Source organism: Meriones unguiculatus, chromosome 1, assembly GCF_030254825.1.
Source record: "Meriones unguiculatus strain TT.TT164.6M chromosome 1, Bangor_MerUng_6.1, whole genome shotgun sequence".
Classification (NCBI taxonomy): domain Eukaryota; kingdom Metazoa; phylum Chordata; class Mammalia; order Rodentia; family Muridae; genus Meriones; species Meriones unguiculatus.
Genome location: NC_083349.1, coordinates 34,325,888 through 34,337,073, shown reverse-complemented (window position 1 = coordinate 34,337,073; position 11,186 = coordinate 34,325,888). Strand labels below are relative to the sequence as shown.

The 11,186-nt window shown below is 44.5% G+C and overlaps 1 protein-coding gene across 2 annotated transcripts in view; it reads left to right on the top strand.

The window, feature by feature from the left end:
- Positions 1 to 798: 798 nt before the first annotated feature.
- Gcnt1 (glucosaminyl (N-acetyl) transferase 1) overlaps positions 799 to 11,186 on the top strand; it is a 45,684-nt gene continuing 35,296 nt past the window's right edge. The window contains exons 1-2 of one of the 2 annotated variants that reach the window (XM_060387240.1): positions 820 to 877; positions 2,242 to 2,299. The gene's annotated coding sequence lies outside the window, so the exon portion shown is untranslated. Of the gene's footprint in view, positions 878 to 2,241; positions 2,300 to 11,186 lie in introns of both variants that reach the window. The other variant, XM_060387222.1, reaches the window with a different exon arrangement.

The following is an 11,186-nucleotide window of genomic DNA, read 5'->3' as shown; positions in this document are numbered from 1 at the left end:
GGGGAAGCACCAGCAGCATTCTTCTTTCTATTGTGTGCCCCTTTCTCTCTCTGGATTCAGGCCTTTACTCCCTCTCAGAGTCCTCAGGAATAAACCATCTGCAGCTGGCAAAGAGCCTCTCTCAGAGCGTACAGGAGGCAAATAGTTTGCTGCAGTGGGCCATCTGAATCAGTCCCATACTTATCCCACACCTGGGATTAAAACGAAAACATGTTTGCACATCATAACCCAAAACTTCTACAACGTGTGTGTGTGTGTGTGTGTGTGTGTGTGTGTGTGTGTGTGTGTTTGTATGTGTGTGTGTTTCTGTAGAGTAAATCTATTCCCTATGGCAGAGAGTCTGATTCCTGGGTTTTCCCTCTTTCACAAAGGCCAGAATCTTTAAGAAGTTCAGGAAGCCAGTTTCATAACACCAATTTTTGCAGTGGAAACTCCCTTGGTTTTGGCAACTAAAAGGCCCACCCATAGGGCATGCATAGAATTGGAAACCCTTATATCTTTCCTTTCTCCAGTATAACAAGACATTTAAAGAAAGTAGGCACCAGAGAGCAAAGGTCAAGATTCATTTGGTTTCCTGGTCTGTAGTCACAATAGCAAATACTTTTCCTGTGTCTTCCTCAGTTCCCAAGTCCAGACACCTGAGGGTGGTGGAGGTTGGACCATGACCTTGTGTTCATATCAAACATAAGGCTCAAGAGAATGTAAAGGGAAAGGGAGTGAAAGGAACCAAATAAAAGTTTAATATTAATGAGATTATAGCTCAAAGTCCATTTGGCATCCTTAGTCCTTCTGCTCTCTTGACCATGGATCCATGGTTTAATACCTGCTACTTTCAAGGCTGGAGGAGAGGAGAGAATCACCATGGGAGTCCTTTCAGGTTGGTTCCAGTGCCCCTTTGGCTACCTGCTTGATCCAGATGGTATCACTAGTCTGAAACAAGGGGAAACTGGTGGTGGACTTGGAGGTTGGCTGGATCACTCAGAGAGTCCAATGAATAGTCTTTATGGAGGACTGGAGGTCCTGGGGTGTCTTGAGAGTGGCATGGCTAGAGAGTTTTGTCAATTGCTCCTCTCTGAGCTGAGGAAGCAGCCTGGGAGTTCTTCCAAACATAATCTCATAGAGGGGAAATCTCCTACATGAAGCGCAGAGGGCCCAAAGCAATACAAAGAAAGAAGGTCTATCCACCCTCAGAGGACTAACAAGGGTTTTTCTTTCTTTCTTTCTTTCTTTCTTTCTTTCTTTCTTTCTTTCTTTCTTTCTTTCTTTCTTTCTTTCTTTCTTGTCTTATTTGCATGTTTTTTCATTGGAGCTGTCACAGCTCATAGACTGGTAGGGCATCCTATGGCTACAGGGTCCAATCGTTTGGACAGATATTTCATATGGCATTTCCCTGCCCTAAAATTTGAGTTAAAACCCCTTTTGCAATGTCTTGTTTCGTGGACAAACAGATAAAAAGGTTTCAAGACATCTGGAAATGCTAGAGCTGGAGCCAAAGTCAGAGGTGTTTTCAAAACCTCAAATGCCTTTTGTTTAGTCTCAGTCCAGGTTAGGGGATCTGTGCCTTGTTATTTCCATGAACTCTGGTATCCAGAGGCGGTGATACTCAGCCATACCTATGAACTCTTGAACTCTTTGGAGTTGGGAGCTAAAGAATGGCAGCAATCTTCCCAGGAGACAGGCTCCTTTTACCTCCCCACAGCTGGTGCTAAAATAGGTGGCCTCTGATGTGTAAAGTTGGGCTTGCTTAGCCAACATTCTGCAGCCCAAGGTTGGTAACTCTTACAGCAGTCTTTCAGTGACCCTTTTTATAATTTACTTTAGTTTTAGAGGCTAGGAGGAGGTCATTAATATATTGCAAGAGTAGGATTCCAAGAAGCCTCTGGCAGAAAAGCAGGATATCAATATTTAATGCCTCATCAAACAGGATTGGAGAATTTTTATATCCTTGGAGCAACCTGGTCCAGGCACGTTGCACACTATAACCCCCCTCTGGGTCTGTCCATTTAAAAACAAAGATAGGCTGACCCACCTCTGCCCATGGGGGAGGGGCTGAAGAAGGCATTTTTCATGTCCAAGACAGTATGCGCCTGTTTCTCTGCAAGAATCAGACTCGTGAGAATCAGAGATTCCTGGTTTCTTCAGAGGCAGGAGAGTTGTATTCCAGGGTGACTGGCAGGGCACTAGGATGCCTGTCTCTCCAAGGCAGGCAATATGGACTGCAATTCTCCTTTTTATTTCCAGGGTCACTGGGTATTGTTTAATCTGGAGGCAGGTAGCTGAAGCGGTTCGTTGAACAAAGGTAGGAACTTGGTTTTGGGCCAGTCCTGAGAGGTTGGTTTCTGCCCACATGCCTGGGAATCTTCCTTGTAAATTTGAGAGATAGTCCAACTATATCTTTTAACTGGAGGCAGAACTTTTAGTGAGGCAACATTTTTCTCACAGAGAGGACACCAAAATCTTGCTGAGTAGCAATAGGTCTTAACTGCATTTCATCATCAGAGAAGGTGACAGTGGCTTTCTGTCCATGCACAATGTCCTGTCTTTCAATTGGTTCTCTGTTGTTACACACCTCTTGAGCTACCTCCAGGAACTGAGAACTATTTATATGTTTATAGCTGGGGCTGGCTGGGTAACAAAGGACATTGTTTTTAGCAGTTGTCTTTACTCTTTCTGAAAAGGACCTGAAGAAAATTGTTTAAAGTCTCCTTGGTTGGTGTTGGACAGAAGGAAAAATCCATTCTATCCTGGCTGAATTGTCTAGCAGCAAATCCCCTGCCTGGTGCATGAGAGGGTTAGAGGATGAGGGTGGGGGTGTCACCACTTTCATTTTTTTAGAGAATGGAAGGTTTTAAGTATTCAAGTTTTATGGATCATTGGTTGAAAAAGAGACATAAATCATGAAAGAAGAAAGAGTGGTTTTTCCTTCTTCCTCCTCTCTCTGGTGTTGCTTAGAGCAGAGAGAATGTTCCTCAGAGAATTGTTTCCCCCTCCCTGTGTGCATTCCCCTTAGACAGCAAATGGCCCTGAATGAGAGGCTTGGCCCCTCCTCACTTCCACACAGGGATGTGACCATGAGGGAGAGTTAAGTGATGAAACGAACAAGCTCTCTGAGATTAGGACAGAATGAGGTGTTTGCTTGTTTGTTTCTCTGGGTGACCTGGCACAGCCCAAAAGATTTGAGTCCCCAACAAGGGGGCACAGGTCTTAAGTCAGTGGTGTGGGGGTGTGAGTCTCACACCTTAGAAAGTCACTTGTGAATATAAGGAAACAGAACTGACAGGAACACATAGACACACAGAATGAGAAAGACAGTAAAGATAATCAGGGGTGGCCATATTCTCACACCTGAACAGACGGGGGTGGGAATCTGGTGAATTCTCTCATGAATCCCAGACACTGGATCAGAGGCTGCATCCGACCTCTCCTATGTGTCCAAACAGAGGGCACCTTAACCAGACTTACCCCTGGAGGTGACAGACCAGGAGATGTTCCAATTTGTTTCCTTTTGAGGTGGTGGTGTCAGAACCCTCTGACTGATCACAGGCACCTGAAACAGCTCAGGTTGCACACTTCCTATTAGCTCCTTGACCACCTAGTAGCTTCTTTCATTCCAGGGGGATCTGAGATCCCAGTGTTTGGAGGTCTTACCTCCGGGAGCTCAGTGGGACCTCCAGAAATGTGGGGTATTCACCTGCGAAGACTGCTTGGACACTGGTTTAAGCCAATAGAAAGTCTTTATTTGCCAGCTGGCGTCTACACTGGGTGTTTCGTGTAGTCTTTCTCAGGCTGGGCTTTCAAACACAAAAACCATACTTCGGTTAGCAAGAACAGCTAGCCAGGCGTGGAACTACAGAAGCCAAAAAGCAAGGTTAGTACATTTAGAGACTTTCCCAGACTATGGAATTTGATGGATTAGGTCTTTGTCTTGGCAGTGGTACTGTCTATGTGTTGTCTATGTGTTGAGTTCTAGAACTTGCATGGCACTTCCATCATGAAGTCAGTTGTACTAAAGTCTAGGGGCCTGTCACAACAGTTCACATAAAAGCCCCAGGGGTAGATGGGGGGGGCGGTTTTCCCAGTGCATTCTATTGAGTGCCTGGCTGGAGGCAGTAGTGCTCAAGAGACAGAGGCAAGAGGGCAAGAGGCACTCTGAGTTCAAGAGCCTCCTGAGCTACACAGAAAGTTCCAGGGAACAGATACAGGCAGTTCTTCTTTTCTTCTTTCACAGTTTCACATGTACTAAAGATTTATGTGTGTGTGTATGAGTGTGTGTGTCCACAGGTTCCCTCGGGGGCCAAAAGAGAGTGTTGAGCCCTAGACTCACAGGTGGCTTTGACTGGCCTGACCTGGATACTGGGAATTGAACTTAGGTCCTCTAGAAGAGCAGCGCTCTTAACCAGCTCTCCAAGCCTGGTGTACTTAATCATTTTAATATTTGACCATTTTTACCTGTCATTATCTTCTCTTATTCCTCTTCCACTCCCACCAAAGCCCTTCTTTTTCCCAAAGTCCCTTCATCCCCCCCCCACACACATGCACACACTTAAAAAAAAAAAAACCCCACTTCTTTCAGACTTGTCTTAGTCATTGATCTATTGCTGTGAAGAGACACCACGACCACGGCAGTTCTCATAGAGGACAACATTTGGCGGTTGGCTTACAGTTTCAGAGGTGTAGTCCATTATCATCATGGCAGGAAGTATGATGGCGTGCAAGCAGACATGGTGCTGGAGAAGTAGATGAAAGTCTTCTATCTGAATTGGCAGGAAGCTGAGAAAATGTAGCACTGTAATACCATTCCCTATGAGGCTATGGGACACACTTTCATTTAAACCACCACAAGACTCTTCTTGTTCTTCCTACCAGGAGGCTTTTGCCTCTGAGGCCTCTTTATTTTATTCTGGAGACTTTAAGATACACCTGCCAAGAGTACAGAAGGCTGCTTGCCTCCCTCACTGACCACAGCCAGGGTTAGTTCAAGGTCAGTGGTCTGGAAAGCAGGACTCTCCACCATGCACGTTTGCATTGTTAAGCATTGTTTAAGATGGATTGCACCCTAAAGCAGTGGTTCTCAACCTCCCTGGTGCAACAACCGTTTAATACAGTTCCTCGTGTTGTAGTGACCCCAACCGTAACATTATTTTGTTGATTCTTCTTAACTGGAACTTTCTGTTATGAGTCACAAGGTAAATATCTGTTATATAGAATATCTGATATGTGACCCCTGTGAAAGGGTCATTCGACCCCAAGGCGATCATGACCCACCGGTTGAGAACCACTGCCCTTCAGTGATGAAGACTGACAATTGTGACGGAAACTATAGAGTGTTCAACATACTACAAAGCTCTTTCTAGAAAGAAGAGGCTCTACTGTAACAGAAACCATGGGAAGCATTAGAGAAATAGCTAAGGAGTTCAGAAGAACACATATTTGATTCATGTGTGGTATGTTGATGTTAATAGTTTTTTCCTATGCCTGCTCTAGCTCCCACACGATGAAACAGAGACTGGCTTCATTTATAATAAGTTTCAGGCACCATCACTGGCCAGATATCGATCTATTCTAACCCATCTATGGTAGCTGGCCTACTTCCCAGCCATGTGCCTGTCCTCCAGTCTCGTCCTGGCCACTTCTGCTTCATGCTTGTCTTTATGGAGACTCCTCCATGGTGAATTCGTCCTTGGCATGGTGACTGTCCTTCTTTTTCTCCTGCCATGGCCTCATGGCTACTTCCTTATGGTCCAGCATCCTCCCCCCATTCCCCACTTGGGAAACACACACACACACACACACACACACACACACACACACCAGGAATGAAAGTTCCACCTACTGTCTCCTCTGGCCCAGTCATAGACTCTTCAGCTTCTTTTATTAACCAATCATAAATAATCGTGGAATCATTTTTACACAGTATTGAGATGGGCGATTCCTCAGTAGCAATGACAGTCCCAGGATCTGTTAGCCTTTAGCTCACTACTGGTAGAGCAATTAACAATTGAATATTCAGAGACACACCTTAATACAACAGGAGTGAAAATCACCTCTACAGTGGTGGTGTATACCTTTAATAGCAGCACTTGGAAGGCAGAGAGAGAAAGAAAGAGAAAGGATCTCTGGTGAGTTCTAGGCTAACCTGATCTATAGAGTGAGTTCCAGAACAGCCACAACTACATAGAGAGAGACCCTGTCTCAAAAAAGAAAATAACGAATGAAGGAAGGAAAAAGAAAAGAAAGGAAAGAAAGCAAGCATTTTCCGTTTTGAGAAAGCCATGTTGCCCTGGCTGGCCTTGAACTCCTGGCCTCAAGCAATGCTTTGGTGTCAGCCTTCTGCATAGCTGTGACTATGAGCACCAGTTGGCATTCCTAGATAGAAATGAGTGTTTAATGGAGAAGAAGAAGAAGAAGAAGAAGAAGAAGAAGAAGAAGGAGAAGAAGAAGAAGAAGAAGAAGAAGAAGAAGAAGAAGAAGAAGAAGAAGAAGAAGACAACATTTTAAAATGCCCTCTGAAAAGATGAACTGGAGAGAATAAAAAGTAATGGTCTCATTCTGAATATGTATACACACATCCCCTAGTATCACTTTATTCAAAGATGCAGTACCTTGAACATGAATGACACCATCTCACTGTGTAGCCCTGGCTGTCCTAGAGCTCCTTATGTAGACCAGTGCAATCTCAAACTCACAGAGGTCTGCCTGCCTCTCCCTTTGAATCCTGGGATTAAAGGTAAACACTACCATACCTGAAAAGAAATGTAAAATTTAAACACTATATTTCAGATGTTGTTTTGTGCACGAATTTTTTGTCTGCGTGTGCCATACACGGCACACATAGGTCCTCTGCAAAAGCAGCAGGTGCTCTCAATCCCTGAACCATCTCCTTAGCTCCTGTCGTTCGGTTTTTTAACCTACTGTTCTAAGGAAGAGTGAGAGTGTAGGCCAGCAGCAGGATGCTTGCCTGGGAGTCAGGAAGGCCTGGCTTTAATTCCTAGCACCCGAACCCAAACCCCAAACAAAACTTTCTGTGTGGGTATGTGAAGAAGTGAGAATGCTTACATTTCTGCTGAGAGGTAAGTTGCACAATCTCTATTTTTCTTTTTTAAAAGACTGATCTGTTTCGCATAGGCAAGTACATGCGGCATGCATGTCACAGTGCACGTGGCAGGGAGAGGGTAACTCGCAGACTCCATTCTCTCTACCGCTTGAGTCCCAGAGATCAAATTCAGGTTGTTGGACTTGAAGCTAAGTGCCTTGACCAACGGACTTATATCAATGGACACAACAGTACGATTTCTGTAGGAAAGACTTGAACACACCAGGAAGCCTAACGCCCAGAACCTTAAAAATCTACCTCCAAGTTGGGCATAGTAGCACACGCCTTTAATCCCCAGCACTTGGGAGGCAGAGGCAGGTGGATGTCTGTGAGTTTAAGGCCAGCCTGGTCTACATAAAGCGTTCCAGGACAGCCAGAGCTACAGAGTGAAATCCTGACTCGAAAATAACAAAAATTAAAATTAAAATTAAATCTACTTCCCCACCCTCACCCCCGCGATTATCTCTGAAAGATCTGGGACAGTCTGGAAGTTTTGAAGAATATGGATGGGATTCAGCAGTGCTCAGGAAGCTTGCCTTCCTGGAAGAAATGGCAGCAGAACCTAGCCATAAGCAAGGTTTTTGGAGGTTTAATTTTTTTTTAAAGACTTGTTTTTTTTCTATGGTAGTTTGCCTGCATATGTGAGCGTGCCAGATTTCCTGTCAATGAAGTTACAAAAAGTTCTGAGCTGCCATATGGGTGCTGGGAGTTGAACCTGGGTCCTCCAGAGGAGCAGCCAGTGCTCTTAACCCTGCGCCATCTCTCCTGCCCCAGGCCAATTCTTATAGCATGTTCACAGGCCCAAGGAACTCTTTTCCTTTACCCTTGTTAGGGGGGATTTCAATCAACAACCCTTTTGAAGGAAACCACACACTGAAACCTATCATCTTTTCAGAAAGTTCAAACATTGACCAAGTAATCCCACTTCTGGTAACTCATTCCACACAGATCTCACATGTGTGGAGATACTCATTGCAGCACTGTTTGAGAGTGAAAAGCTGTACTTGACCTGAATGCTTATGAGAGGCTGACTTGAGTATTTCGGGGGTCAATTTAGACATCGTGGCACTGTGCAGACAACAGCAAAGTGGCTCCATGTAGGCTGAGATGGACTGTTTTCAATACATCACATTAGCTGACAGAAGCAAAGCCTCCGAGTCAGGTTTTCTATTGCTGTGTTAAAATACCATGGACAAAAGCAACTTGGGAAGGAAAGAGCTTATCTCACTTACACTTTCATATCACAGTTCATCATTTTGGAAGGCAGTCAGGACAGTGACTCAAGCAGGGCTTGACTCTGAAGGCAGGAGCTGATGCAGAGGCCACAGAAGGGTGCTGCTTGCTGGTTTTCGTCCCATGGCTTGCTTGGACCACCAGCCCAGGGATGAACCCACCCACAGTGGGTGGAGCCCTTCCCGTACCAGTCACAAGCTAAGACAATGACCCCACAGTCTTGCCTACAGCTGGATTTTATAGACACATTTTTTTTTTTTAAATCAAGGCTACCTCCTCTCCAATGATTCCATCTTGCATCTATTTGGAATAAAAACTAGCTAGGACACAAAACAAAACCATTTCTTACTAGGTAGATGGTATAATTTGTTCATAACTTGCTTCTAGTACCTGATCTTCACATTGCTTGATGAGCTTGTGTGTGTGTTTTTAATTTTTTTTTAATTAATTACACTTTATTTACTTTGTATCCCCCCTGTAGCTCCCTCCTTCCTCCCCTCCCAATCCCTCCCTTTCTCCTCCTTCTCCACGCATGCCCCTTCCCAAGTCCACTGGTAGGGGAGGACTTCTTTTCCTTCCTTTTGATCCTAGTCTGTTAGGTCTCATCAGGAGTGGCTGCATTGTCTTCTTCTGTGGCCTGGTAAGGCTGCTCCCCCCTTAGGGGAAGGTGATCAAAGAGCAGGCCAATCGGTCATGTCAGAGACAGCCCCTGTTCCCATTACTATGGAAGCCACTAGAAGACCGAACTGTCACGGGTTACATCTGTGCAGGGGTTCTAGGTTATCTCCATGCATGATCCGTGGTTGGATCAGTCTCAGGGAAGACCCCTGTGCTCAGATTTTTTGGTTCTGTTGCTCTCCTTGTGGGGCTTCTGTCCTCTCCAGGTCTTACTATTTCCCACTTCTTTCATAAGATTCCCTGCAATCTGCCCAAAGGTTGGCCATAAGCCTCAGCATCTGCTTTGATAGTCTGCAGGGCAGAGCCTTTCGGAGGCCCTCTGTGGTAGGATCCTCACTTGTTCCCTGTTTTCTCCTTCTTCTGATGTCCATCCTCTTTGCCTTTCTGGATGGGGATTGAACATTTTAGCCAGAGTCCTCCCCCTTGATTAGCTTTTTTAGGTGTACAGATTTTAGTAGGTTTATCCTATATTATAAGTCTATATGAGTGAGTATATACCCTGTGTGTCTTTCTGCTTCTGTGATAGCTCACTCAGGATGATCCTTTCCAGATCCCACCATTTACCTGCAAATTTCATGATTTCCTTGTTTTTTATTGCAGAGTAGCATTCCATTGTGTAGATGTACCATACTTTCTGTATCCATTCTTCAGTTGAGGGGCATCTGAGTTGTTTCCAGCTTCTGGCTATTACAAATAAAGCTGCTACAAACATGGTTGAGCAAATATCCTTATTGTGTACTTGAGCCTCTTTTGAATATATGCCTAGGAGTGGTATAGCTGGATCTTGAGGAAGCGCTATTCCTAATTGGCTGAGAAAGTGCCAGATTGATTTCCAGAGTGGTTGTACAAGTTTACATTGTACATTGGCACAGGAGACAACTTCCTGAACAGAACACCAACAGCACAGGCTCTAAGATCAATAATCAGTAAATGGGACCTCATGAAACTGAAAAGCTTCTGTAAAGCAAAGGGCACTGTCGTCAGAACAAAATGACTACCTACAGATTGGGAAAGGATCTTCACCAACCCTATATGACAGAGGGCTAATATCCAGTACATATACAGAACTAAAGAAGTTAAAAAGCATTAAATTAAGTAATCCAATTAAAAAATGGAGTACAGAGCTAAACAGAATTCTCAATAGAGGAATATCGAATGGCAGAGAAACACGTAAAGAACAACGTCATTAGTCATCAGGGAAATTCAAGTCAAAACGACCCTGAGATTTCACCTTACACCCATCAGAATGGTTAAGATCAAAAACTCAAGTGACAGCACATGCTGTAGAGGTTCTGGAGAAAGGGGAACCCTCCTCCACTGCTGGTGAGCTTGTGTTTTTTGTGTGTTTGTTGAGCCTGGGACCAGCAGAGAGCGCCCTTCCCACACTTGATGCTCCACTTAGTTTGCTTTGAAAACAACTACTATAGCTGCCTCATTTCGTTCCCTCAGCCCAGGGAACAAATTTTAAAACACCTGTGAGCCTGCATGGCTGTGTGTCTGTGTGTGTGTGTGTGTGTGTGTGTGTGTGTGTGTGTGTGTAGCTGTGCATGTTTAATCGTTTACAGAGGTGGGCAATGAATGGCTAATAAGAGTATTAAAACAAGTGGCTAACAAGGGGACCAATAGCCTAAGATAATTTGGATCTGGACCTGCAACATTCCAACTCCGCACAATCACAAAGTTCTCCTCAATCATTCTCCTGTAGAATCCTTAAAATGGATGTGGTCGTGCCAGGAGCCTCTTCCCTCATGAGTAATGATATGTAATGTGATTTTTCTTACTCTTTCCTCCTTTCTGTCTAAGACCATTCATCACTTAACATCTCAGAGGCTGTTAGAGGCCTGCCTGGGGCAAGTTAGGATGTCATAAATTCCTGAGCATCCCTTCAGGTGTTGTTCCTGCAAATGAGTTGAACCTTCTGTTGAGGGTGGCTATCTAAAAGTATATATAATTAAAACAAGAAGTAGTAATATAAGAGATCTAAGACCCAAAAATAGTAGCACACACCTGTAATCCTCAGGAGGCTGAGGCTTGGTAGTTTCAGGTCTTAAGCCAACATGAGTGACATAGTGAGCTTAGAGACAGCTTGGGATATGGACAAATATCTGTTTGGGGCAAGGGGGAGAAGTAAAAAACATTAGTTTTGCATGTACAAGCCCTAGAAAGGCCTACTAAGAAACTC